Raw genomic sequence first — 26,570 nt, 5'->3', positions numbered from 1 at the left:
ATGCCGGGTATATAAAGGAGAATGGGACCTTTTCCCTTCCTTGACTATTTGTGGTGGCTGAGTTGATGCCCTAGGGCATCCTGGGTTCGAGAGAATGTGTGTATTTTTGTTTGCTTTTTGCATTTTGTGGAGCTTTGTTTATGACAGTAATGTAATGCACAGATGCATCAGTTATATACAGATGCCTCAGTGCAAAAAAAAAAAAAAATGGTGAGGGTTCCTCTGCTGGTGAATAGCAAAAGGAAATATCAGTTGTACAGTTTTGGCTTGTGGTGTTCTTATGAGACTTTTAAAATCTTAAGGCAGGGACTGTCTTTTTCCTTTATATCCTAAGCGATTATAGTTAGTCCCTGACACATAGTGGGCAATTTATAAATATTTCTTGATCGATTTGACTGGATGTGCCACTGTTTGTGCTGCAGCAGGACTTTGGGTAGATTAGTAAAAGCATATTTTCTTTTGTTTTTGCCCTTGTATTCCATCAGGTATTTTCTGTGAATTTAATAATATTCATCACCATCGTATTAATAACAATCCCAATTGCTAGTTGGGGATGCATTCATATAGGGAACTCCCAGGTAAGGAAATTCCCTCTGAGAGTGCAGGTTGGCACCTTCTCTGCAATTGACCATCTTAGATACTTGGAGTACTGAGCTTTTGACTTGTCCAGGGTCAGAAGGGCAGTATATGTCAGAGAAGAGACTTGAACCTAGGCCAGCTCTATCTATTATGCTACATAAGGTAAAGTTAAAAACAAAAACCTTTGCACTAAGTGCAATTAGTTTTATTCTAACCTCAGTGTAGTATCTTCTGTTCATGTGGATTCTTGGTAAATTCACTAGCCATTCCACACTATGTAAGAACTAGAAGTTGAAGGTAAAATGAAGTAGTTCAATGTGGTATATGAATGATGCTTTGAGTATAAGTCACAGTCTTGATTTGTCCTTAAATAAAATGATAGAATAACTTAATGTTTAAGATCCTCAGCTTCCTCATTTGCAAAATGAAAGGGTTCTCCCTATGATTCCTTTTGCCATCAGTATTCTATGATTTCATGAGAGATGCTTTTACTATTTTTTTTAAGTTTGGAAGTTTAAATGTTCCAGTATATTAGAAATTGTGCTTAAATATAAACTAGAATTTCAATTTAAAAATTGCTATATATTTTGATAAGTCACAGTATAGTTGCCAACAATTTGAAATGACGAAATGACCATACCCTTATGCCTATTACCTATCAGGAGGGTAGATGAATCTTGAATAACTTTGCTGGTGTTGCTATTGCTTCAGTAAAATGACCTTCATTAGAAGTGCTTTATCATCCTGAAATAAAAAATGTTTGAACATAGTAAATAGTTGTCTGAATACTTGTGTTATAAAAGGTACACCTTTAAATAATTAAGTCAAAAGTCCTTGAGGCACCAATATATTTACAATTTGCTTTGCTATAAAAATTAGAGGGAGTGTGTGCCCCTGAAACTGTAAGTAGTGAAATTTTATATTTTTGTTTCTCCCTATCAGCCATTTTTCATTTTATAATCCTTTTCTTTTCACTTAAAATCAACCTTGTAACAAAAAAAAAATGTAAACACAATTGATGGATAAAGTTTGTGTATACAAAATTAGGTACCCATAGTTACCCACCCTGCATTCCACTTTCCTTCTGAAAAGAAAGTTGTATGCTTTATTTTTTTCTCCAGAGGCAAGATTTTTCTTGATATTATTATAATCATTATGAATGTTGTTCACTTGGTTTTGTTTTTCCCATACCTGTATCACTTCATACAAATCTTCCTTGTTTCTCTGAATATTCATATTCATGTTTCTTGTGATACAATAATATTATATATTATATTAATATACTACAGCATAGTTAGACATTCCTATGTTGGTGAGTACCTACTTTTAAAAAAAAGGACAATTCTTTACCAAAGTGGAAGTGCTACTCTGATCTTTCTGTCTTTGACCCTTTTGGAATATATATGCCTGGTTGTAGGCTTCCTAGGTCAGAGGCTATGAAGAGCTTAGTGACTTTTCTTACATAATTCAAAATATCCTCACAGCATGTTTGAGTCAATTCAGAGCTCCAACAACAGGGTATTCATTCAACAGAATTGAATATTCCTATTTGCCAAGTGGATACAAAGACAAAAACAGACAAATTCCCGCTCTCCTGGAACTAATATATTGTTTTGGGGAAACAACATAGACCAAAATAATTAATATAAAACTTAGAACAAGTCCTTTCTGGAGGTTAGGCATTAGCATAGAGCAGGGTTAAGAGAGCTCCCTGTTCAGAATATGCCACTAGACTTAATTTTCTAAGGTAGGTAAGGTTTCTGTGAAGTAAGAGAAGAAAAGCATTCAGAACAAGAGATCAGCCTGTCTAAGGCACAAAGATGTTAGGTGTACTGGGTATGAGAATCAGCAAGTGTGGAAAAGGATCATGTTTAGTAGAGCTGTGTAGGTACACTGGAGCCTGTTTGTGAAGGACTTTGAAAATTGAATGGAAAAATTGTTATTTTATTCTAGAGACAAGAGGAAGTTGTTGGAGCTTACTGAGCAGAGCAGGAGCATGACATGGATGTGTACTTTAGGAATATCCCTTTGGCAACTATATGAAAGATTTTTGGATTGAAGAGGCTAGATCAGGAAGACCAATTAGGCTTTTGCAGTAGTCTAGGCAAGAAATTGAGAGGATCTCAACTAAGGTCATGGTTGTGTGAGTTGAGTGGAGATAGATATGAGAGATACTATGGAGGCATAATCAGTGAGACTTGGCGGCTCATTGGGGTTGAGGGAGAAAGAAAAGTGGAGAATGATTAAATTTGAGAGCCAGGGTGACCAAAAGGATAGTGGTGCCCTTAACAGAAATTTGGGAGTCAGTAAGAGGATGACATGTGGAAGTATGCATTAGGCAGTTGGTAATGTGGGCCTGGAGTTCAGGAGCAAAACTGGACATATGCATGTATATACACATATACATATTCAGAAAACTCCCAGATACGTGTGTATTTTCCTGTTTTTCTGAATAGGTTGATAGTTGAGCCTTTAGAAGTTGATAAGACCACCTTCAAAGACCATAGAGGAGAAGAGAAAAGAGCCCAGTGGGGTGATGGGACATGGATGATCATCTAGTAAAAGACACAGAGAAAACTGAACAGTTAGGTTGGCCAGGAGAGAACAGGGTTAGAAAATCTAGGGAGGAGATATCAAGGAGAGTGGTTGATAAGTGTTAAACACTGCAAAGACCTCTAAGAGGTCATGGGTAGGTAGCCTTGGGAAGAACATTTTCAGGTGCATGAGGATAGAAGCCAGATTGAGAAGTAGAATAGAAGCATTGAAATAATTTTTTCTAGTTATTTGCCTGTGAAAGGGTGGCAAAATGTAGAAGAGACCTCTAATAGCTTAAAGTATTGATAAGATCAAATGAAGGCACATTTTAAAAATGGGGTAGATCTAGGAGGTTATTGTAAGTACTAGGGAAGGAGCCGTAGGATGAAAGATTTTAAAATTGAGAAGGATCAATCAAAGGGACAAGCTATGGGGAGGAGAACATAAGGAGTTATTAATTAGTGTACCTGTCTTCCCACAGACCCTTTGACATTCTAGGATGGATATGAGGTGGTGAAATCTCAGTTATTATACATTGCCCTTCTTGTTATTATGTCTTCAGAGTTATTTTCCCCTATGAACTTGTACCTAATCTATAGCATCTTGCACTAGGTAAGGTAGTATGATACAGTAGAAAGAATCTTGCAAGAGGAACCAGGACGCTCAAATTGTAGTACTATTTCATCCTTTAGCTAATTGTATGATGTTGAAGGAATCACTTTTTCTGAACCTGTTTCCTCATCAGTGAAATGATAGGTTGGACTATATTTGGTTTCTCAAACCATTGCACACACACACACACACACCCCAGGGAATATTGTAGAACCCTTTGTTCATACTTGAAAAAAGAAATAGATTTAGATAGTAGCAGGAAACTAAACTTTTAATATTTCAGTTGACACTGCTTTGATGTAGAAGATTATCATTCTCTTTCTCTCTCTTTCTTTCTTCTTAATTCTTTTTTACCCACTTACTTTTGTCTTCTAAAAGTCCTTGCTTATTTTTGTATGTGAATCCTCTGCCACACTTGCCATATGGACCCAAACTTACTCTTTTGCCATCTGTACCCTCCATTTCACTTCATGTCTCATCCATAAATATGCTGTGTATTTCTGAATCTTTTACCCCTCCTCATTATCCTCTATTCTGTGAAACATTTGAAATAAATAATTGTATTGGAATCAGCAGAAAATGTTAAGTGCTTTCTTTTTTTTTTTTTTTAACCCTTGTACTTTGGTGTATTGTCTCATAGGTGGAAGATTGGTAAGGGTGGGCAATGGGGGTCATGTGACTTGCCCAGGGTCACACAGCTGGGAAGTGGCTGAGGCCGGGTTTGAACCTAGGACCTCCTGTCTCTAGGCCTGGCTCTCACTCCACTGAGCTACCCAGCTGCCCCTGTTAAGTGCTTTCTTGTTTAGAGCTACATCTCTAGGGCACTGGTTTCAGTTAGTCTTTAAACATCTATAAAATACATATATATGTAGTATTCTTTAAATACAGAAGAATTTTTGAAGTGCGCTATCTTGTGATTATTTGGTAAAAAATGGTAATGAATAAAGATTAGGAAACAATACACTGCAAAGGATGAAGTTTTAATACTGAGACATTGAACTCTTACTGTCTTTTTGAATTTTACATTTGATTGAGGACCTTTTTGGGAGGGTCAGGGAGAGGAGGGAATTTGAATCTCCTTGTTAAGCCTAGGTTGGAAGTGCAATGGCCACTCAGCCCTGATCCCAATAACTAATAAGCACAGTTTTTCTACCCCAAGTGGATATCAGTTTGCCCCTTGTTAGGCAGTCTGGTGGCTTTCCACTTCCAAGGGCTCACCGTATTAGTGCTGGACTCCCTTACCTTATGTCTATACTAAGTATTAGTTCCAGGGCAGAAGAGCAGTAAGCCTAGGCAATTAGGGCTAAATGTCTTCTCTAGGGTCACACAGCCAGGAAGTATCTAAGGCCAGATTTGAGACTGCCCCACTATTGAGTTTTAATGATGAAGTTCATCTAGCATCAATAAGTAAGGAGTTCTTTGTACTTGGAATGGTTTTTTTTTTTAACTTTGTTTTTCTTTTTTAGGTTAGAATTTGGGTTAGCAGATGTTTATTGGTATCTTTCTATGTAACACATTCCGTGTTATGTAATGTTTTAAATTTTATAAAATGTTTTCCTCATGATAAGTTTGTGAGGGAGGTTGTACAGATCGTTTTTATTCATCTTTTATAGATGAGAAAATTGATTCAGAGAAATTGTAGTTTACCTATGTTCACATAGCTAATTAACATCCTGGCCAGGACTTGATACTCTTAACACACTGAAATAGATCTTCTGATTCCAAGTCGAATATATTTTCCACTATAATGTTGGGAAATGAACCTGTGATTTCACTGTTAGAGGGAACTTCCTAGCAAGGAAAGTTTCTCCATTAACTCACAGCATTGTCTGTCCTTAGTTGCTTAAAGCAAGAGTCCAACAGGTTATGGCCCACAACAGTTTACAGTGTAACTAGGAAATGTGCAACAAAATAAATAAAATACAATAGAACATAGAAAAATTAATATGTGGTTTTCTAAGTTAATATGTGTCCTACAAGGACCCTTAAGTAAGGTTTTAATGGCTCCTATTCCTATTTGGTATCACTGGCCTAGAGCACCAGGAGGTTGCGGAACTTGCCCAAGATTACAAGGTCACTATTCTCAGAGTCACTTGGAATCATGCCATTTCTTGTTTGGAGGATAGTTCCTGTCCACTATTCAGTGCTGCTTTTCTTCAGTTAAATATATTTTATTTAAAAGATGTGGTGGAGATATTCCGACAGAGTAGTAAGCTTGTTTTTAGATACTGCTTTTCGAAATATCTTCTTTACATTGTGAAGAAAATTCCTATAGGAAAGAAAGTTAGTATAAGAATGAATCACACTAAAATTAATTACATTGGAATCTAATATTTAGTCTGTCTAATGCTATTGTGAGTGTAACCTCCTGAAGCTTCTGCATAGTCAATTAAAAAAAAAAAACTTGAAGCATTTTTCAGAATCCAAGCCAGTCACAGCGTATTCAAATTGTAATTTAAGAGTTTGAATTTGGAATATCAAGTATGATGTATTAATCTGTTTTGTTAAAGTTTTTATATTTGAACCATATAGGTAGTTGAGGTGAGATGCTGTGTGACTGTTAAGATGCTAGATTTGTAGTCTTTTCTACTGTAAAGCTATTGGTATGGATAATTTTTATAAAGAAAGTACTAGGTAAAAGGAAAAAATCATGACACTACATTATTAGATAAATACTTTTCGTCTCTTTCAGTGAGATGTTGTTTGAGTAAAACTTCCCCAAAACAGACAAATTCCTAAAAAAAATTAATTTAGTGGCCTCTAATGCTAAGGACTTAGACATTGCACAGGTAAGCTGTGATTTTTAAATTTAGCCATTCTAGTATTTGAGAATGGATATTAAAAACTGTTCTAGTATTGAAAGAAAGGCTATTATAAAGGAAAGAGTCCTGGAATTGAGAATCAGAAGTGGGGCTTGGTTTCTATACTTATGCCGTAAAACCCCTGGGTTTGTGGTATCTTAATCTATAAAAAGAAGGATTTGGATTAGAAAATTTTTAAGATATCTTTAAACTTTAGTTTTAATTGTTGCTTTCAACTGGAGTAAGAAAGAAATCCTTTAACATTTCAACTGGAGTTGGTTCATAAAGTTAAAAAAGGGTTGATTCTCAGAAGAAACAAAAGCATATCCCATTTCCACCCTTAGTTTGTTCTTTTTTCCACCCCATCCCCCAGTTCCGCTCTTAATGTGAATTCATCTGGTTGGCTTTGAGAAATTTGATAAAGTTTCTTTACAAGGATGTGCATTATAAAAGCAGTACTTTAAAAATGGATTTTATTTAAAATGAAACAGTAAGTAGCTCAGTGAATTATAGAATCAATATGCTTACAGAAAAATAAAAACAGCACTCATATATTAATTAGTAAATTTATTTTATTAATGAACTATTTTATATTACAGCATAAATATAATCATATTCATATGGTCAGTTCAGATCTACCAATTACAGAAGACAAGCCTATAATATCAGATAACAATTCAGAAACCAACCAGACATAGAATATTCATATTGTATTTAAGATTTTGAATAACTAGGGACTAATGAAGCACTGGAATTAAGGAGTGAGGGACAGCTTCCTGTAGAAGTTGGGGATTTTAATTAGTACTTTTAGGAAGCTGGAAAGTTAGTAGTTGGAGTGGAAGAGGGAGAGCATTCCAGACAAGGGGGGCAGCTAGAGAAGATGTCCAGAGGCAGAAATAGAATGTCTGGTTAGGGAATGAATTGGATAGAATGTTGACCCAGGAGTCAAGAGGATCCGAATTCAAATTTGGCCTCAGACACTAGCTGTGTGATCTTCGGCAAGTCACTTAACCCTTTTTGCCTCTGTTTCCTCATCTGTAAAATGAGCTGGAGGAGAAAATGGTAAACCACTCTAGTATCTGCCAAAAAGAACCCAAATGGGGTCAGGAATAATGGGACACAACTGAAATGACTGAATAAATTCTTAGAGCAACCAGAAAACCAGTGTCACTTGATTGAAGAGTACCCATTTGGTAGTAAAATGTAAGAAGACTGGCAAGATAGAAGGGGGTTAGGTAAAGTTATGAAGGACTTTAAGTGCCAAACAGGGAATATTGCATTTGCTTTTGGAGATAAGAAGCCACAACATTTTATTGAATAAGAGGTGACATTATTGGACCTATATTTTAGGGAGATTGCTTTATTGGCTGAATGGAATATGGATTGGAGTGGGGAGAGATGTGAGGCAAGCAGAACCCCCCCACCCATATATCCCCCTAAGCAGGTTGTTACATTAATCAAGGCATGAGGTGACCCAAGCCTGTAGATAGAGTGGTGGTAGTGCAAGAAGAGATATTCAACACATATTTGAGAGATGTGCCAAGATAAAACCAACAGGCTTTGGCAACAGCTTAGATATAGAAGGTAAGAGAAAAGTAAGAGGTAAGAAAAATCCAGGATGACTCCAAGGTTATGAACCTGAGGAATTGGGAGAATGGTTTTTCCCTCTGCAGTAAAAGGGAAAGTGGGATTGGGGAGGGTTTGGAACAGAAAATAAGTTTGTTTTGGATATGTTAATTTTAAAATGTCTACTGGACATGCAGTTCAAAATTTTTGAAAGGCATTTGAAGATGTGAGGATGGAAATTGGCAGAGAACTGGGGCAGGAAATTTTTTTTGAGAATCATCAGCATAGAGATGATAATTAAATCCATGGGAGTTGATGACATCACCAAGTCAAGCAGTTTAAAGGAAGAAGAGAAGGGGGCCCTAGACAGAATCCTGACAAACACCTACAGTTAGAGGACATAATCTGGAGGAGAATTCAGAAAAAGAAACAGAAGGAGCTATCAAATAGGGAGAAGGAAAACCAGGAGAGAGTAGTGTCCAAAACACCTAGAGAAAAGAGAGTGTCAAGGAGGAAAAATTAGTCAGCAATATCAAAGGCTGCAGAAAGGTCAAGGAGAATAAGGATTGAGAAAAGGCCATTGGATTTGTCACTTAAGAGATCATTAGCAATTTTAGAGAGAGAATAGTTTAGGTGGAATGATATGGTTGGAAACCAAATTGTAAGGATTAAGAGAGTGAGAGAAGAGAAAGTGAAGGCACAGAATATAAGATAAACTTTTTTTTGAAGAGTTGAGTTACAAAGGGCAGAAGGACAATAGTAATGATGGAAGGTTTCTTCAGGATAGGAGAAAGTAGAGGTGAGCACATTTGTAGGCAGTAGGAAATGAGCCAGTAGAAATGGAGTGATTGAAAATAATTGATAGGGGACAGCTAGATGGACTCAGTGGATTGAGAGCCAAGCCTAGATACAAGTGGTTCTAGGTTCAAATGTGGTCTCAGACACTTCCTAGCTGTGTTATCCAGGATAAGTCACTTAACTCCATTGCTTAACCCTTACCATTCTTCTGCCTTAGAACCGATACAGTATTGATTCTAAGGCAGAAGGCAAGGGTTTTAAAGAGGAAAGAAAGAGTAATAATAAATGGAACAGTGGGGATACAGAATAGGCATTCTTTTAGAGGAGACAGGATGGAATGGGATAACTTGAACAAGTAGAAGGGTTAGCTTTGGTAAAGAGTAAGGTTGAAACATGTGAAACAGGGTTGAAGTAGGAAAAAGTGAGAAGAGGCAACTGAGGGATAGGAGGTGAGGAAGAGGGTAGGAGAGAGTTGATGGTGAATGATCTGTTTTTTCTGTAAAATATGAGACAAGGTTCTCAACTGAGAGAATAAAGGTGGGGGAACCATGAGAGGTTTAAAGAGAGATGAGAAGGTTTGAAAGAGCCACTGCAGAGTAGGATAATGAATTGATATGGGAGGTAATATAACATAAATATGTAGTAGACTCAATCAGATTGATTACATTATTTTTCTCCACTTTTTTTCAGCAGCACATGTATAGGTATAAAAGTGAAGAATGGTTGGGGTGACCCAAAGCTGAGGTTTGACTGAATGTAATAGGATTTGGGATGTTATATGATAAGGGAGAAAAGAGGACAGTGTAGAGATGAATTGGCTTACCAAGGAGTCAAGATAGAAGAGGAAAGGGTGGCTAGTGTAGGGGAGATGACCTTGGAGAGAATTGAGAGGTCAGAAAATTAGAGGTCATGTGGTAAATGAAGAGGAAAAGGCAAGAGGTGAAAAACCAATATGGATGGATAAGGGAATTTTAGAATTCTTGAACATAGGGATGGTACATTTGTGGGTGATGGCAAGGTCAAAGGTATAACCAGCTTTATATGTGGCTGAGGCTACGGAGTAGACATGGGAGGTGAATAGATTAAGGAAGTAAGTGGTTAGGGTATTTAAGAGAGAATCAAAAGTATGTTTAAGTCCTCTAGTATGAGGGCAAGAATTAGAGAGGAGAGAAAAATTGTAAGTATGGTATGGAACTCTTGAGGAAGGAAGGGGAATGACTTAGAGACTTAGACTGTGACTTAGACAGTGATGGCGAATCTTTTAGACACTACATGTTATGCTCACCGTAAGGGAGAAAGCACTCCCATTGGGCTGCTGGGCAGAAGGGTGGGTGAAACGAAATGAGGGGGAAGGGAGTAGCTCTTCCCAAGTCCCTCTGTCTTTCTAGTAACAAACTGGGGGGGTGCCCACAGAGAGTGTTCTGCGTGCCATAGGTTCACCCATCACAGACCTAGGGTTTGTAGACAGCAACTATCAAGATTTTGATAAAGTCGTAGATATCAATAGCATGCGCATCAAAGGAAGAGAGGTTAGTGAGTGAAGGAGAAAGGGAAAGAATCTGGTAGTAGCATTAGGGTTCAAGGAATATTCCAACAACTCCAAGTTTGTTGTCTTGGAATAGGTATTACAGAGGGCATGGTGGAAATGCTGAGAAAAGTTAGGAGGATACTCAGGATTGGGAGGGTTGAAAGGGATGGGAATGAAGAATCAGGTGGTGGGGAGTGGAGAATTTGGATAATGATCAACAGGAGCTCAGTAACTGGCATGTGAAGAGTATGGCCCAGGTGTGAGAATACTCTTCAATGAATGAAGGGAATCTCCTCTTCCTTCAAAGGGCAGGTATGGCAGGTCTGACATGAGAATCCTGAAGCCAAGGGGAGGGTTGCCTTTCTTTGCACTAGAGGTTCATCATATCCCAGTTGCGAAATTGGTATGGCAGCTGGAGGTGGAAGATGTTTTGTGTTGGCACAGATGGAAGTAGTTGCTTTAGGGCAGATGGAAGATGCCCAGCCTGGTCCCTAGCAGCATTTCCTCAGGGTACATGCTGCACTGAGCAGAAGGTGGAATGTTTAGGGTGCTAGCAGTTCCACCAAGGTCTTCTCACTTGAGGCAGAAGCAGGAAGTAGAAGATTCCCTGCAAAAAACAGAAGACTTCCCAACCTGGCCCCAGGAGCCCTTCCTCAGTGGTGTTATACAGAAAAAGATTATGAGCCACTTACTGAATTTCTTGAAAAAAGAGGGAGATGGAACCATAATCTAGAACTGCTTCTACTTTTGAGAGAGAGAGAGAGAGAATATTATTAATGTGTACACCTTGATTTATGCAGTTTTTGTGTAATATACAAAACATTGTCTTGCATAGAGTAGATGCTTAAGCTTAAATTGAATTTTTTGGCACTTGAATCTGCAGAGGTTTTAGTTGGCAGAAGGGGAGTGAAAGTCTCTTCTTGTCACCACTTCATCACCCAGTAATTAGGCTGATACAACTGTAAGGGAAAGGGGTAAATCACATAAGTCCTACTATTTCTTAATCCCTAAACCTTGTCTGGATCAGTAGTATGAAGGCAGGAAAAAGAAGCTAGACCCTAACACCTTTTCCCCACTGTTGATTTCTACCTTTTTCTTTGACAGTGATTAGGGGGAAAGGAATGGTAATATCCTAGGCAAACTTCCTCCAAGAGATTTCTGCCCATGTCCTTCTGCCATCTTTATTGCTATCTTCTTAACACATTCTCTTCTCCCCATTGCTCTTCTTCCTATGCCTTCCTCCCCTGAAAAAGAAGAAAAACCCTTGTATCATTAACATCTTAGGGAATGCTGTTGGGGGGGAGGGGGCATAAAAGGAAAGTAAGTCTATCACTCCATCCCACCATGTCCCCAGCCAGCTGGAATCCTTGCTGCAGTGTTGGAAGCCATTACCAGTGACTTGGAAACAGAACTCTCTGCCTCTGCTGCCAGTTCTATAACAAAGAGAACTGTACTCTTGATGTTACAAGGTTCTGCTGAATACATTTCCCTATAGAGACCATTGCTTTAATTTAGTGGTTAGATTCTATAGTAATAATTCATTTACCATGTGAATTAAAAGGCTTTGGATGTATTATGTTGGATATTATTTAATTATACAATATAATAATATGATTTCTGTGTATTCAAAGTTCCAAAAAGTTAATTTTTTGAACTCTTCCTTTTCATATAAATGTAATTATGATAATAGCATTTATATGGCATTTTATGGTTTGCAAAGTGCTTTACAAAATATCTCATTTCATCACAACATCCCTAGGAGTTAGATGCTATTATTATCTACATTTTACGGCTAAAGAAACTGAGGCAGGAAAGCAAAGATTACAAAACTTGCCCATAAGTCACACAGTTAGTTTAGGACTGGTTCCGAATTTGAATGTAGGTCATTCTGACTCCAGGGTTCCAGTATTCTAATCAACAATTGATCAACCTAGCTGCTATTGTTCAGTCAAGTCAGCCCTGTTTGACTCTTCTTGAGCCCATTTGAAGTTTTCTTGACAAAGATATTGGAGTGGTTTGCTATTTCCTTCTCCTGCTACTTTTACAAAAAAGAAACAGGTAGAGTTAAGTGACTTACCCAGGGTCACACAACTGAACCCAAGTCTTACTGATTCCACAACCAACTCTCTATCCACAGAAACACCAGCTGCCTTTGGAGATAAGAAATAGGTACTTAGTGAACAAGTAGTACTTATTTCCTAATGTGCATACAATCACACCCTACCCCTCATTGTATCAAGATTTTGTAGAGAAACAAAAATAGATATATGAGACTGGTACTTTGCTATCTTAGGCACTTTTTCTTTTTGGAAGAAGGATAGTTAAAAGTATAATTTGTGATTTTTCCAGATGATTTCTCCTCAAGATACTTTAAAGACCAATGTCTTAACTTTTCATTTTGAAAATCAAATTAATATTTTATTGACTGAGAATAAGTAAATGTAGACATCTTAAATATGTAGACTAACAGAATCAGAACTGCAGATAATCAGTCAAAAAGCTGTTCATTCAAAATACAAGCAAAAAGACAAGCTTGAAAAATTAGGAGGACCTTGCACAGGAATAAGCAGTAATGAAATCTGCAAGACTCCTTGAGTCTGTCAGAATTCCTACACAAAGTACCAAAGTAAAGATTAGTTGTACAAAAATATGAGGTCAGTCTGGACAAGCATTAGCATTTTAATTTTAGAGTTTAGTGGTTTCTTAATTAAACCATTCTGGCATATAGTCTGAGGGTTGCATTCTCTAATAGTTATGTCTGATACTACTTGGAGAAGCTTAAACTTTGACAACCCAGAGAGTGCCAGAAATTAGGTGAGAAGTTAAAAAACACTAAAAGTTGAAGGTTTTAAAGGTGTAGCAATCCCCTTGATTCATTTAGAGATTGTATAAGAGCCTTAATTACATCACTGAAAAATAGTTGATTTAAGGTAAAATTAACAGAAATTCCATGACTTCTGGATGTTTTGCTCTAATTTATGTATTACTCAGAACCTTGTTTTCATCTAAGCACTATTAAATTACATTTTAGAATTGCAGAAGTTAGATCTAGAAAGAACCTGTTATCATTTAGTCCAAAGTCACCATTTTACAAAGAAGCAAATGGAGTTTGAGGTCAGTGATGTCACCTTCAAGAGTCATGTAGATAGATTGAGAGCCAGGCCTAGAGACGGGAGGTCCTAGGTTCAAATCTGGCCCCAGACACTTCCCAGCTGTGTGACCCTGGGGAGGTCACTTGACCCCTTACCACTCTTTCACGTAGGAGCCGATACACAGAAGTTAAGGGTTTAAAAAAAAAAAAGGAGTCATGTAGATAGTGAGTGGCCAAGAGTGATGCAGACCCACAGCTCTAGACTTACTGCTCTTGACTAAAGTATACATTTCAAATCTCTGAGCAGTGACTCTGGACAACATAATTCATGTGAACAGCATATAAAACTGAAATAAAATTATTCACATGCATGTCGAGCTTAGAGAATAAATGGTAAGAGAAAGGCAAAGTTATATTAATTCAAATGATTATTAAATTATCAAATCCCTTCAAAGATTATGCAAAGAAATTTGGAAAAATTTTTATTATCAAAAGAAATAGTTAATTATCCCTAAATTGTAGTGAAACTTTTCATTTTCTTAATTCAGCAATCTTATTTATTTAACACATTTTTATCTTCTTAAAGAAATGAGCAAAGGTGTAGAATCTGGAATATGTAGAATGTGAGGCAGTTGATATAGATTAGTCTGGCAGGACTGGAAGCTTCCTATAGGGCAGCTGAGAGAATAGTGAAAGAAGTTGGGAAAATAAATTGGAGTAACATTATCTGTAGATACTTTAAGGAGTTTGGACTTTAGCCTGGAGCCAACATGAAATGGTGAGAATTGATAGGTTTTTGAGTGGTGGAATAATGGGATGAAAGCAGTGTTTAAGGAAGATTAACTTGGTATGCAAGATGAATTGGAAGAGGGAGAAAAGGATAGTCAGAGATCAGTAAAGAGACAATTACAATAAATCTGGTGTGGAGGGCCTACATTAGGATGATGATAGTCTTATACATTTTAAGTCCAAATTCTTTAGCTTGGCATTCAAAGCCCTTTATCCTCTAACTAAAATGTACTTTTCCTAGCATTATTACCAGTTATCCCCTTTTCACGTACTCAATGTTCCAACAAAACTATAGACTACTCACTGTTCTGCAAACTTTTTCTCTTTTCCACCTGGATACTCAAGATTCATTTTATGTCTGAAATGCCATTTCTCTAATTTCTGCCTGTTGGAATTTTGCCTATCTTTTAAGGTTTAAAAGCTCATGTACTATGTTTTGTGTGAACCATTATGGATTTTTCTTCCTACTTCAAAATTTTCTTCCTTTTGTAAAAAATAGAATTTTGAACCTGTCATCCATTCATTTAGATAATTTAAGTTCATAGATCTAAAACTGGAGGGGACTTTAGAAGTCTTCTAATGCAACTCTCATTTTTCATATCAGGAACCTGGTTTTTCCTAGATCATAAGGAGTAATTAGTGGCAGAGGTGTCATTTTACTTAGGTATATACATGCTTTTTCTCTTCTATATTTTAAACTTCATTTCAAGATCTCTCTCTGTCTTATTTAACTTTATACCCTCTTTCCCCAGCATCTAGTCCAAAGATTTACTAACTGACTGAATATGGAGAAGGTACAGTAAAAGATTACTTTTGAGTTTTTGAGCCATTGTGAATAACAGAATGATTACAATATTTAAAAGGTAAAGGAAAGGGAAAGAGAGAAGCTCAACAGAGAGATCAGGATTAGAGATAAAGATTTATTTTTCTTTTAGATTTTTCCTTTTTTTAAAATATTAAGTATTTTCTCCCCATTGGAAAAGAAAAATAAAAACCTTTTGTAAAAAATGCATAATTAAGTAAAACAAATTCCTACATTAGACATGTAAAAATGGCTGCCACGTTCTGCCTTTTAAATCTTATCACTTCTGCTAGGTTAAGGGGAGCATTCTTCTTCATTTTTTTTAAATTAAAGTTAATGATTGCATTATCATTGCATTGATCAGAGTTCTTAAGTCTTTCCAAGTTTTTGTCTTACAAAGTTGTTCTTTTACAAAACGTTTTCCTGGTTCTGCTTTCTTCACTTTGTATCAGTTCAGAGAAGACTTCCCAGGTTTCTCTCAAAGAATCCCCTTAACTTGTGGCATGAGGTAATGTTCCTTTCCATTCATATAATATTCCTTTATTGATGGACATACTCTCAGTTTGCCACTGCAGATGAGCTGCTCTAAATATTTTTGCACATATAAGACATTTTTCCCTTTTTATCTTTTATCAAAGGATACACACAGTTTAGCAAGTTTGGGGGCATAATTCCAATTTATTATATGGAGAATTAGGTTGATTTACTTTTCTTTCCAAAGAGCAGAGATAAGTGCATTTTTTTTTAATGTTTAAATGCCTCTTGTGTACAAAGGACCAGTTAAACACTGGAGGCATAAAACTCTAGAAAAATCATGAGGTCCTTGCTCTAAAAGGACCTACACTATACACAGGTGAAGGACAAGACATATCCATAAAGATATTACAAGAAAAACACAAGTCTAACTCTCTTCCTCTCTGTCTCTCTCTCACATACACACATACTCAGTAAACTCCAGGGATTCCTTATTACCTTTAGGATCAAATACAAAATCCTTTGACTTTCAAAGCCCTTCTTAAACAGGCCCCTTCTACTTTTCCAGGCTTCTTACACCTTACTTACTTTTCTCCTTGCATTCTTCTATCTGGTGACACTGTCCTCCTTGCTATTCCTTGCTCAGGACACTCCATCTTTTGAGTCACTGGCCCCCTCCAACCTCCAAATTCTCTCCCTCCTCATCTCTGCTTCCTACCTTTCCTGTTTTCTTTCTAGTTTCAGCTAAAGTCTCACCTTCTACAAAAAGCCTTTCCCAGTTCTCTTTCTTTTTTTTTTTAATAATTTTTATTTTTTAGAAAAGTTATAATGGTTACATGATTCATGTTCTTACTTTCCCCTTAACCCCCCCCCCACTTTCCCCCCGTAGCTGATGCACATTTCCCCTGGTTTTAACATGTGTCATCAATCAAGACTTATTTCTAAATTGTTGATAGTTGCATTGGTGTGTTAGTTTCCAGTCTACATCCCGAATCATGTCTGCCTCAACCCATGTGTTCAAGCGGTTGTTTTTCTTCTGTGTTTCCAATCCTGTAGTTCTTCCTTTGAATGTGGGTAGCATTCTTTTCCATAAATCCCTCAGAATTGCCCCGGGTCATTGCATTGCTGCTAGTACAGAAGTCCGTTACATTCTATTTTACCACAGTGTATTGGTCTCTGTGTACAATGTTCTTCTGGCTCTGCTCCTTTTGCTCTGCATCAATTCCTGGAGGTCTTTCCAGTTCACATGGAATTCCTCCAGTTTATTATTCCTTTTAGCGCAATAATATTCCATCACCAGCATATACCACAGTTTGTTCAGCCATTCCCCAATTGAAGGACATACCTTCATTTTCCAGTTTTTTGCCACCACAAAAATCGCAGCTATAAATATTTTCGTACAAGTCTGTTTATCTATGATCTCTTTGGGGTACAGACCCAACAATGGTATGACTGGATCAAAGGGCAGGCAATTTTTTATAGCCCTTTGAGCGTAGTTCCAAATTACCATCCAGAATGGTTGGATCACTTCACAACTCAACCAGCAATGCATTAATGTCCCAATTTGGCCATATCCTCTCCAACATTCATTACTCTCCCCTACTATCATTTTAGCCAATCTAATAGGTGTGAGGTGATACCTCAGAGTTGTTTTGATTTGCATTTCTCCAATTATTAGAGATTTAGAGCACTTCTCATGTGCTTATTGATAGTTTTTATTTCTTTATCTGAAAATTGCCTATTCATGTCCCTTACCCATTTATTGATTGGGGAATGGCTTGATTTTTTATACAATTGATTTAACTCCTTGTATATTTGAGTAATTAGACCCCTGTCAGAGTTTTTTGTTATAAAGATTTTTTCCCAATTTGTTGTTTCCCCTCTGTTTTTGGCTACATTGTTTTTGTTTGTACAAAAGCTTTTTAATTTAGTATAATCAATCATCCCATTCACATTCAGAGTTATAATTATCAGTTGTGTATTCCCCAACATTTTGGTATCCTCTCTTAGTTCTACCCCTTCTTCTTAGGCTATTTCCTTTTAAACCAGTGATTTGTTTTAAACCAGTAACCCATGTCCCCTCCCTTGATTTACTACCCTTTCTACCCCCTCCCTTGTTATTCCCCTCCTTTTACTTTTAAGCCCTAATGAATTCCCTCTCTCTTCTCCTCCCCTCCCTTTTTTGACCTCCACACTCCTCTGCTCCCCTTGGTTTATCCCTTCTGACTTTCTCAGCAGGGTTAGATAAGAGTTCTATATCTCAATGGATATAGCTATTCTTCCCTCTCAGGGTTAATTACACTAAGAGTAAGGTTTAAATATTACCTCTTAATGCTCTCTTCCTCTCCTTCTTATAATAGTATTCATCTCCTCCCCTTCCCATGCCCTCTTTGTGTGTAATAGAATATCCTATTTTTCTTATTCATTCAAGTTTCTCTTGGTGTCCTCTACTACTCACCCCACTCTTTCCCACCCACCCCCTTAACATCTTAGACCATTTTGTACTCCAACCTCTCCCTGTGAATAATTCTTCTAATTACTATAATAGTGGATACTATAATAGTGAATAAAGTTCACTACAGAGAATTACACATAACATTTCTCCATATAGGAATACAAATAATTAGATCTTATTGAAGCCCTAAAAGAGGCAAATTTAAAAATAAGTTTTCTTTCTTTCCCCTCTGTTTCTTATTTACCTTTTCATGTTTCTTTTGGTTTTTGTGGTTGGATATCGAACTTTCCATTTAGTCCTGGTCTTTTCTGTGCAAATACTTGGAAATCTTCTATCTTGTTGAGTGCCCATACTTTCTCCTGGAAGTATGTAGTCAGTTTTGATGAGTAAGTGATCCTTGGTCATAGACCCAGTTCTCTTGCCTTTCTGAATATCATATTCCAAGCTTTGCGGTCGTGTAGTGTGGAGGCTGCCAGATCCTGTGTGTTCCTGATTGGTACTCCTTGATATCTGAATTGTCTCTTTCTGCCTTCTTGTAAAATTTTTTCTTTTACTTGGAAGCTCTTGAATTTGGCTATTTTATTCCTGGGTGTTGTCTTTTCAGGGTTTAGTGTAGATGGTGATCTATGGATCCTTTCAATGTCTATATTGCCCTCTTGTTGTAGAATTTCAGGGCAGTTTTGCTGAATAATTTCCTTTAGTATGGAATCCAAATTTCTATTAATTTCTGCTTTTTCAGGAAGACCAATGATTCTCAAATTGTCTCTTCTAGACCTGTTTTCCTGGTCTGTCAATTTCTCAGTGAGATATTTCATGTTTCCTTCTATTTTATCAGTCTTTTGACTTTGCTTTATTTGTTCTTGTTGCCTTGAGAGATCATTGGCTTCTACTTTCCCAATTCTTGTCTTTAGAGTCTGGTTTTCTGCTATATTCTTTTGATTTTTCCTTTTCGATTTGGTCTATCCTATTTTCCAGCTGTTTGATTTTGGTTTCCAATTTGCTTATCAATTCTTTTGATTTGGGGGCATCTTTTCCTAATTGCCCAATTCTAGCCTTTAGAGACTGGTTTTTGGCTATAATCTTTTGGTTTTCCTTTTGAATCTTGTCTGTTTGGTTCTTCAAGGCTTCCAGCTAGTCATTTCTGGTCTTCAGTTTGCTTATCAATTCATTTGATTTCTGAGCCTCACTTTCTAATTGTGAAATTCTGCCTTTTAAACTGTTATTTTTCTTGCCAGATCCCTTCTATCTTTCTCATAATCTCAAATTTGAACTCTTCAATAGCTTGTGACCAGTTTTCATTTTTGGGGGAATGTTTGGATATAATTACTGGTTTGTTCTCTGCTTTTTGCTCTGTTGCCTAGATTTTTTCTGTGTAAAAGTTGTCGAGTGTTAAAGATTTCTTCTTGTTCTTTCTCTTCTGGGCTTCTTGTCTCTGGCTTGCCATTGTTAGCCCAGCACCCTCTCAGCTTTATCCTCACGTCCAGGGTCTGTCTGCGCTTTTTGGGCTCCTGAGGTCTCAGGTCTAGTTGTTCTCAGGGTCAAGCCTCCTGGTGGTCCCCTTGCTTGTTCCTCTGTCCAAAGCTCCTTTAACAGTCTCAGGGCACTGCTTCCCCAGTTGTCCACCGCTCTGCTCTTAGTCCCCACTCACGATCTGCGCCTGCGCTCAGAATCCGAGTCTGCAGCTGCAACCATGCCTGTGCTCAGGGTCTGTGTTCAAAGTCCATGCGTTCTTTAGCCTCTTGGGGTCTTAAGTCTTGCTGCTCTCGGGAACAGGCCCTAGAGCTGCCAATGACTTAATGGGTGCCCCAAGCTCGCTCTAGCTCTTGTGTGCTGGCTTTGGTACTGTGGGTGGTGTGGAGGGGAGGGGGTTGCTCAGCTCATGTTTTAGTGAGAGCTGTTTCACCCCTTTATAGCATGGAAGTGCCCCGATTCCACGTACCTTCAATGCTGCGCTCCGTTGTGGGGTCCCTTCATTTGTCTGGATTTGTTTTTATGTCTTCTTGAGGATTCCTATATGCATGGGTTAGGAGAGGTCAAGCAGCTGCTTTTTATTCTGCTTCCATCTTAACCCGGAACCCAATTCTCCCAGTTCTCTTTCATCTTGGTTCCTGCCTTCTGAAATCACTCCTGACAGGATCCTGTAGGCATCTTGTTTGTATATTGTTGTTTGCTTCTCTAATGCTTTAGCATAGTGCCTGGCAAGTTTTAAACACATACTAAATGCTTGTTGTCTATTTGAGGGCAGTGGAGAGATGTTAGGAATATTTTTAATTGCTAGCACTTAAATTAGAGAGAGTAGGATATCAATAGAGAGGAGGAGAGATTGTATTGAGGTGAAGTGTCCTACTCAAATGTACCAAGGAAGAAGAAGGCATATAAAATTAGAAATAGTTAAGTAGTCTAGCTTGCCTGAAATGTAAAATTCTATTTGTGTGAGGAAATATTGTGAAATAAATTTGGAAAGGTAGATTGGAACTAAGTTGTGGAGGTTCATAAATTTGTGATTTAACCTACATCTTTAATCCTCATTCTTGTTGCCTTGTCTCTGTCCTCAGATGAATTTAGCATTTATTTGTAGAATATATCTGCTTGCTCCTCCCATCAGTAGAATAGATGCTTCTTGAGGGAAAGAACTATTATTTTTATCTGTATTCCCAGTATCTTAGTGTTTTGTACAAAGAAGCATAACTGTATATAGAATTAAATTTCTAATGGCTTTTCCAATTTTAAATGCTCTGTTCAAGTAGTTGAAAGTGTGGAAAGGGTAGAAAGAGAAAAAAAGTGAGTTGGTTACTTAAGGAAGTTATGTATACTTTTTTCAGAGTGATTTATTCTTCCTTAAAGATCTCATATTATAGTTTCTCAGAGTAGAGACACAAAGTGGTGTGAAGAGTTAATTTATAGTATTAAAGCACACTAGAAGAAATCTTAAGGGGAATTTCCAGTGTTTGTACTGTGCTTATTAATCTGTGTCTCAAAGTATGTACATTTGAATTGGAGTAATTTTCCTTCCTGTATTTTGGGAATAACTGTCAAAACTCTCCTTCAAAGATTCATGCTACTAATATGCTATAGTCATAAACACTTTTAAAAATATTCCTTCATCTACTTGTCCCTCCTCTCAACATGATTTATATTAATCACTTTGCCTAAAGAAACTTCGATCTAATTAGAAACTCTGATCTTATGATGTTTTAGTTTCCTACAGTGTGTAGACTAAATCTACTTTTCAGGTACCAACCCTATTAAGTATGAAGAAGCTCATCATGAGTAGGCTAGTCATTTGGTGATGATTTTGGGGGGGCATGACCATAGCAATTTGTGAAACAAAGGAAAGTACAAAATGGATTCTAGTCTTGTGAGGCCTTTCTTTTCTGCACTGACAGTGACCCAATGGCAGAAGTTAGGAAACCAGGTTTACTGTAAAGTGGGTAGAGCCCTGGACTTGGAGTCAGGAAAAACCAAGTTCAAATCCAGCCTCAAGTACTAGCTATGTGACTTTGGATAAGTCACTTAATCATAATTTTCCTCTGTTTCCTCATGTGTAAAACAGAGATAAATAACAATACCTACCTCACAGGTTTTAAGGATCAAACGAGATAATATTTGTGCAAAAGCACTTAGCATAGTACCTGGCACAAAGTAAATAAATACTTATTTACTTCCTTTCCTCCCTTACCTTCCCTCTTTCTGACCCCAGCAAGTATTAAAAATCACAGTTTTTAGACCATCTAGAAATAGTTGATAACTTTAAATGTGAAATCCTAGTCTAGTAACTAGGTTAACATACTCCTGGAAGAGTTGAATCATAGAAATCTCAACAGTCTTTTTATAAATGAAAAAATGTAAATAGAAGGATAATTCAAGTAATCCTTGAAGAGGGGAGATAAATCATATTTGTACCTGATTTATAGAATGGAACCAAATGAAACCATCTTTGAAAGATGCTTTTAAACCTTAAAACATTATGTAACTGCACTCTTTTAACTTCATCCAGCCCAGTGTCTTACATAATGTTATGACTTCAGTAATTGTTTATTGAATGAAAATCTTCAAGATTATGCCATAATATTGAAGCAAATACAAACACAATTACTTCCTTGGGTCCCAGATCTTTAGTCTAATCTTAAGAGTCCTTGATGGAAATATTGCCGCCCCCCCCCCAATTTTTTTTAAATCAGATTAAAGTAGTTGAGTGAGGAATTAAGGATTGCACAGTTTGTGAACATGAATATTTGGGAGGATAGTGGTGCCCTTAACCGTAAGAGGGAAATTAAGAAGATGATGGGGGGACACTGGAACAATGAGTTTGTTTTGGACCTGTTGAGTTTGAGATACCTGCAGGACTCTTAATTCAAGATGTTGAAAAGATACTTTGTATTGCAAGACTAAAGTTCAGGAGAGAGATTAGGGCTAAATATAAAGCTATGTGAAATCTCTATATACAGTGATGTTAGATAAGTATACCTATGAGAGCTAATGAAAATCAAATCAAAATAGTATAGAGGAAAACGGGAGACACCCAGACCTGACCCTACAGCAGATGGCAAACCTATGGCATGGATGCCAAAGATTCCACCCCTACCCCCTGCCAGAGTTCATTACAAGAAAGGCAGAGGGATTCAGGTGGAGCTGCTCCCCTCTCTCTGTTCACCTCACCTAAAGATATTTTTTACATGCCCCACCCTTTTACCCAGCAACCCAATGAGAGCACTTCCTTCCTCCCCTGTGTGGGGAAAGGGAGGGAGGGGCATGGCACTCAGTGGGGGGAAGGTGGGGGTGGGAGAGTCCCTGCACTCCATCTCTAAAAAGCTTGCCGTCACTGCCATAGACACTAACAATTAGTGTGTGCATGATCTCTTATTGGAAGATGTAGCCGAGACTGAGAAGCAACAATGTCATGAAAACTAGTGAGGACAGTTTCCAAAAGGAAAAAGTGATAACAATGTTAAATGCTACAGATATTTTCATTGTTTATCTCATGTCTGAAATTCTATCCCTCTTTATTTTCATCTCCTGTTTTCCTTCAAGCCCTGGCTAAAATTCTGCTTTGGTAAAGATGCCTTTCCCAAACTCTTAATTTTGGTGCCTTCCTTCTGTTGATTATCTTTGGATTATCCTGTCAATATTTTGTTTGTACATGGTTATTTACCTGCTTTCTTCTCCATTAGATTTTGAGCTCTTTGAGAATAGGAACTGTCTTTTTTTTCTTTTTTGGTATCTCTAGTATTTAGCACAGTGACTGAAACATAATAGGCACTTAATAAGTGTTTTGTTGACTGCTTGACTACAGTAGTATTAACAAACTCAAATATTCTAGATTAATCTAGGATCTCACAAATGTAAATGTTATGACTAATAGTGCATGTTGCAATCTATCAGTGCCCCCCCCACTTTAATCAATATCTTCCCATAATGTGTCCATGGTTTCAAAACTAGTTGCAGAATTGGAACTGAATCTCAGACATGACAACAAAGTTCAGTGCTGTCATTACATTGATCCAGGTGAATGTATTTGACAGTATTTTAAAATTGTCTTTAAACGTCTCTGAAATTAGTGTTTTAAATTCATACCTTTTAAGAATTTTGAATTTGCTTCAGACATGTAATCTTAAAATTGAATATTCAGTTTTGATTATATAATAATGGTATGTTTTTCTTATTAATTTTAATCTTAAACTCATCCTATGATTTCTAGGACATATTATTTAATGCCTCTCCATAATGCAATAGGTTGTCCTTCTATCAGGTCTCCAAAGTAGCCAAGTTCATACTTTCTAGTATGGTGTTTTAAATTTGAGTAGAATTAACTCCTAAACTCCAATTGTCTCAGAGAACTTATTTGCTGGGATCAGAGCCAGCCTAGGGGTTTGGCTGGCTAATAGTCTTTGTGAAGATTGACTGCTTCTTAGTTGCTAATGCTGAGTTTATCTCAAGTGAGAATATTTTTTTTTCTACCGTATTCTTAGGAGTCTTACCTAGCAAACTCAAAGAATTTATACTGTCTAGAGAAATTGAGGCCTCCAGCATGTTGGGTGACATTCCCGTGATGAGTTTTTGAGACTGACAAAATCACATAGGTTGGGAAGGTGTAAGAGATTTGAAGGTAACATCCACATCAGTGAAATCACAAGTCCGGAGTTTATACCCTGTTGATAGTGTTATGGAAAAAGAGGTAGGTGTGTGTGTGTGTGTGTGTGTGTGTTTAAAATGAAAACAGTATAGGAGGAAGGCTTCATTTGGAAATATAATCAATCCCTTTCACAACTTCAAGCACTTGTGTTTTGTGTCAGCAGCCTCACATTCATGTCTATGAGCAGTGGGGGGAAAATGAGAAGATGATTGATGCAGCAAGTTTATATCCATAAAACGGAGGAAAATATTCACAAATCCATTCCAGAAAGTGTCAAAGTAACCTCTCAAGTGCCTGAGGAGGGAATTTTAAAAATGGAGAAGTGGTTCAATTCACAACCCTGCCCCCTTGGCAGCATTCATTCCACCTTGCCCCAGAGCAGCCCTCCTTGCTGCATCAGGCTGTGCTCAACTTCCATGGTGGGAATCCTGGGGAGTGAGGGGGAGTGTGGGGCTGAGGACGGAACCAGAAACATGTGCTTTTCATTGTGGAACAGTTTACCCAAGGAGCCAAAGGGGAAATTAGAGATTGCAGGTTGCTCTTATCTCTTTTTTAGGTTGATATTCTTCTAATATCACTGCCCCTTTCTGTCCCATCTTTCTTCTCCCCTGCTTTTTGTGGGTAATTTCATGGTTATTATGTTAGGAAAAGTGTGTATTATCAAAATTAATATGTTTTATAAAGAATTATATGTATAAAAGTGTATTCCATCATTCTTTGGTGAAAAATTAGTTTTTGATGGTCTCAGGAAACTTCCCCCCTATTTCCCATAAGTTTAATGTTTAAACTTTAGTATTTTTCACTTTCAATCTATTTGTTATGAATGTTCCTTCCCCTCCCCCCCCACCCAAAGCTGAGGAATGCCAATGAATGTGTTTTTAATCCTCAATAGTCTTCCTTTTATCAAAGTATTATTTATAGGCTTCATCTGCAAACACTGTAGCAATAGTTTTATATAGTGCTTTAAAGTTTGTAAAGTGCTTCATATATTTCACCTTATCCTCAAAAACTGTGTGAGGTTGGTGCTATTACTATCCCCATTTTACAGATCAAGAGAGCTAGTAAGTATCCGATTTAGGATTCTAACTCAGATCTTTCTGACTCTTAAGTCTAGTGCTCCTTTCACTGTACCACCTGGGTGCCTAAGAAGGAGGAAGTGGAGCCTATTTAAAACTGAGTGTCCAGAGTCCAAGAATATAGATTTTTCTACATTAAAAAAAAATCAAGATACATTTGTAAAAAGAAACAACTTTGGAAGGAAAGACAGTTGTTGGAAACATTCGTGTTACAAAGAAATGCTAGTAGATTTGTTTGTTTGTTTTTTCCCCAAGGAAAATCTATGAAACATTTTCCCCACGATGTTGTTGATTTATGTGAGGGTGAGAATGTTGAGCTGAAGTTAGAAATCTATAATTTTAAGTCATGATGTAGACTTCTAAGAAGGTAATGATATTTAACACTGACTTTGCCTTTCTGGATATTTTAGATCGGACGCTAAATTGGTGCATGCCTAATTAAAAGTAGTTTCTAAAAGAAGAAAAAGAAGAAAAAAGAGACTTTCTCCTTTTGGATATGATACAGAAACTGAGGCTGTGGGATTATGATTTGCCCCATGATCGGCGAGCTGTTAGATGTCCTGAAGCAGGATTAGGACCCAGTGCTTCTGACTGTCTCCAAAATCTTTGGAAGCTGCCATACTGCTCTTCCAGATCAGTATTGGATTTCTGGAATCTTAGATTATGATTTCTCAGTGTTTCTCACCTGATTTCAATACAACTTCTAAAATTCCAGAGGGACTTCTTGATGTGCATGATGTAAGTTTGGTTTTGATGTATGATCTATAATTGGATATATTAATAGTTGATGTCAAAGTATCCATTGGAAGAATTTAAAATTTAATAAATTATATAGCTACTAAGTAATTACAGCTTTTAAAAGTGACATCAGAGTATATCTTATTCATGTATCTCCCATATTTATGTATTTCACATACATATTGGTAAGGAAAAGAGCACATTTCCAGAAAACTTCTTGAACCTATCTGTTGGAAGTAATTTTGTTTGCTTTTCTTTCTGTAAGAGAATGAAAAACAACAACAACAACACATAAGTACCATTATTATTCATGACAGCACAACATAATAAAATACTAAATATTTTAGTATGAATGTGAATTGTTCCATCATAGATAGGAGATTATATCATTGAAATATTGATAATTTCTGTTAGGGAATCTTTTCAATTCCATTCTTTGTTTTTTCAAAGCCCTCCAGTTTTTTTAAGGATATAGTTTCTTCTGGTGGTGCTTCATGTGAAGTAGGGAATTAATTTGTTTTTAAATAATGAAATTTTTTAGACAATTCTAGTTTTCTGTCTTAGAAAATTGTCATTAGAAAATACTGTATGTT

At 37.1% G+C, this 26,570-nt stretch overlaps 1 protein-coding gene across 1 annotated transcript in view; it reads left to right on the top strand.

The window, feature by feature from the left end:
* MAPK8 (mitogen-activated protein kinase 8) overlaps positions 1 to 26,570 on the top strand; it is a 120,363-nt gene that overhangs the window by 771 nt on the left and 93,022 nt on the right. The window lies entirely within an intron of this gene.

The sequence above is a fragment of the Gracilinanus agilis genome, chromosome 2, assembly GCF_016433145.1.
Source record: "Gracilinanus agilis isolate LMUSP501 chromosome 2, AgileGrace, whole genome shotgun sequence".
Taxonomy (NCBI): domain Eukaryota; kingdom Metazoa; phylum Chordata; class Mammalia; order Didelphimorphia; family Didelphidae; genus Gracilinanus; species Gracilinanus agilis.
The sequence above is the reverse complement of the archived record's forward strand: the minus strand, read 5'-3'. Positions and strand labels throughout refer to the sequence as shown.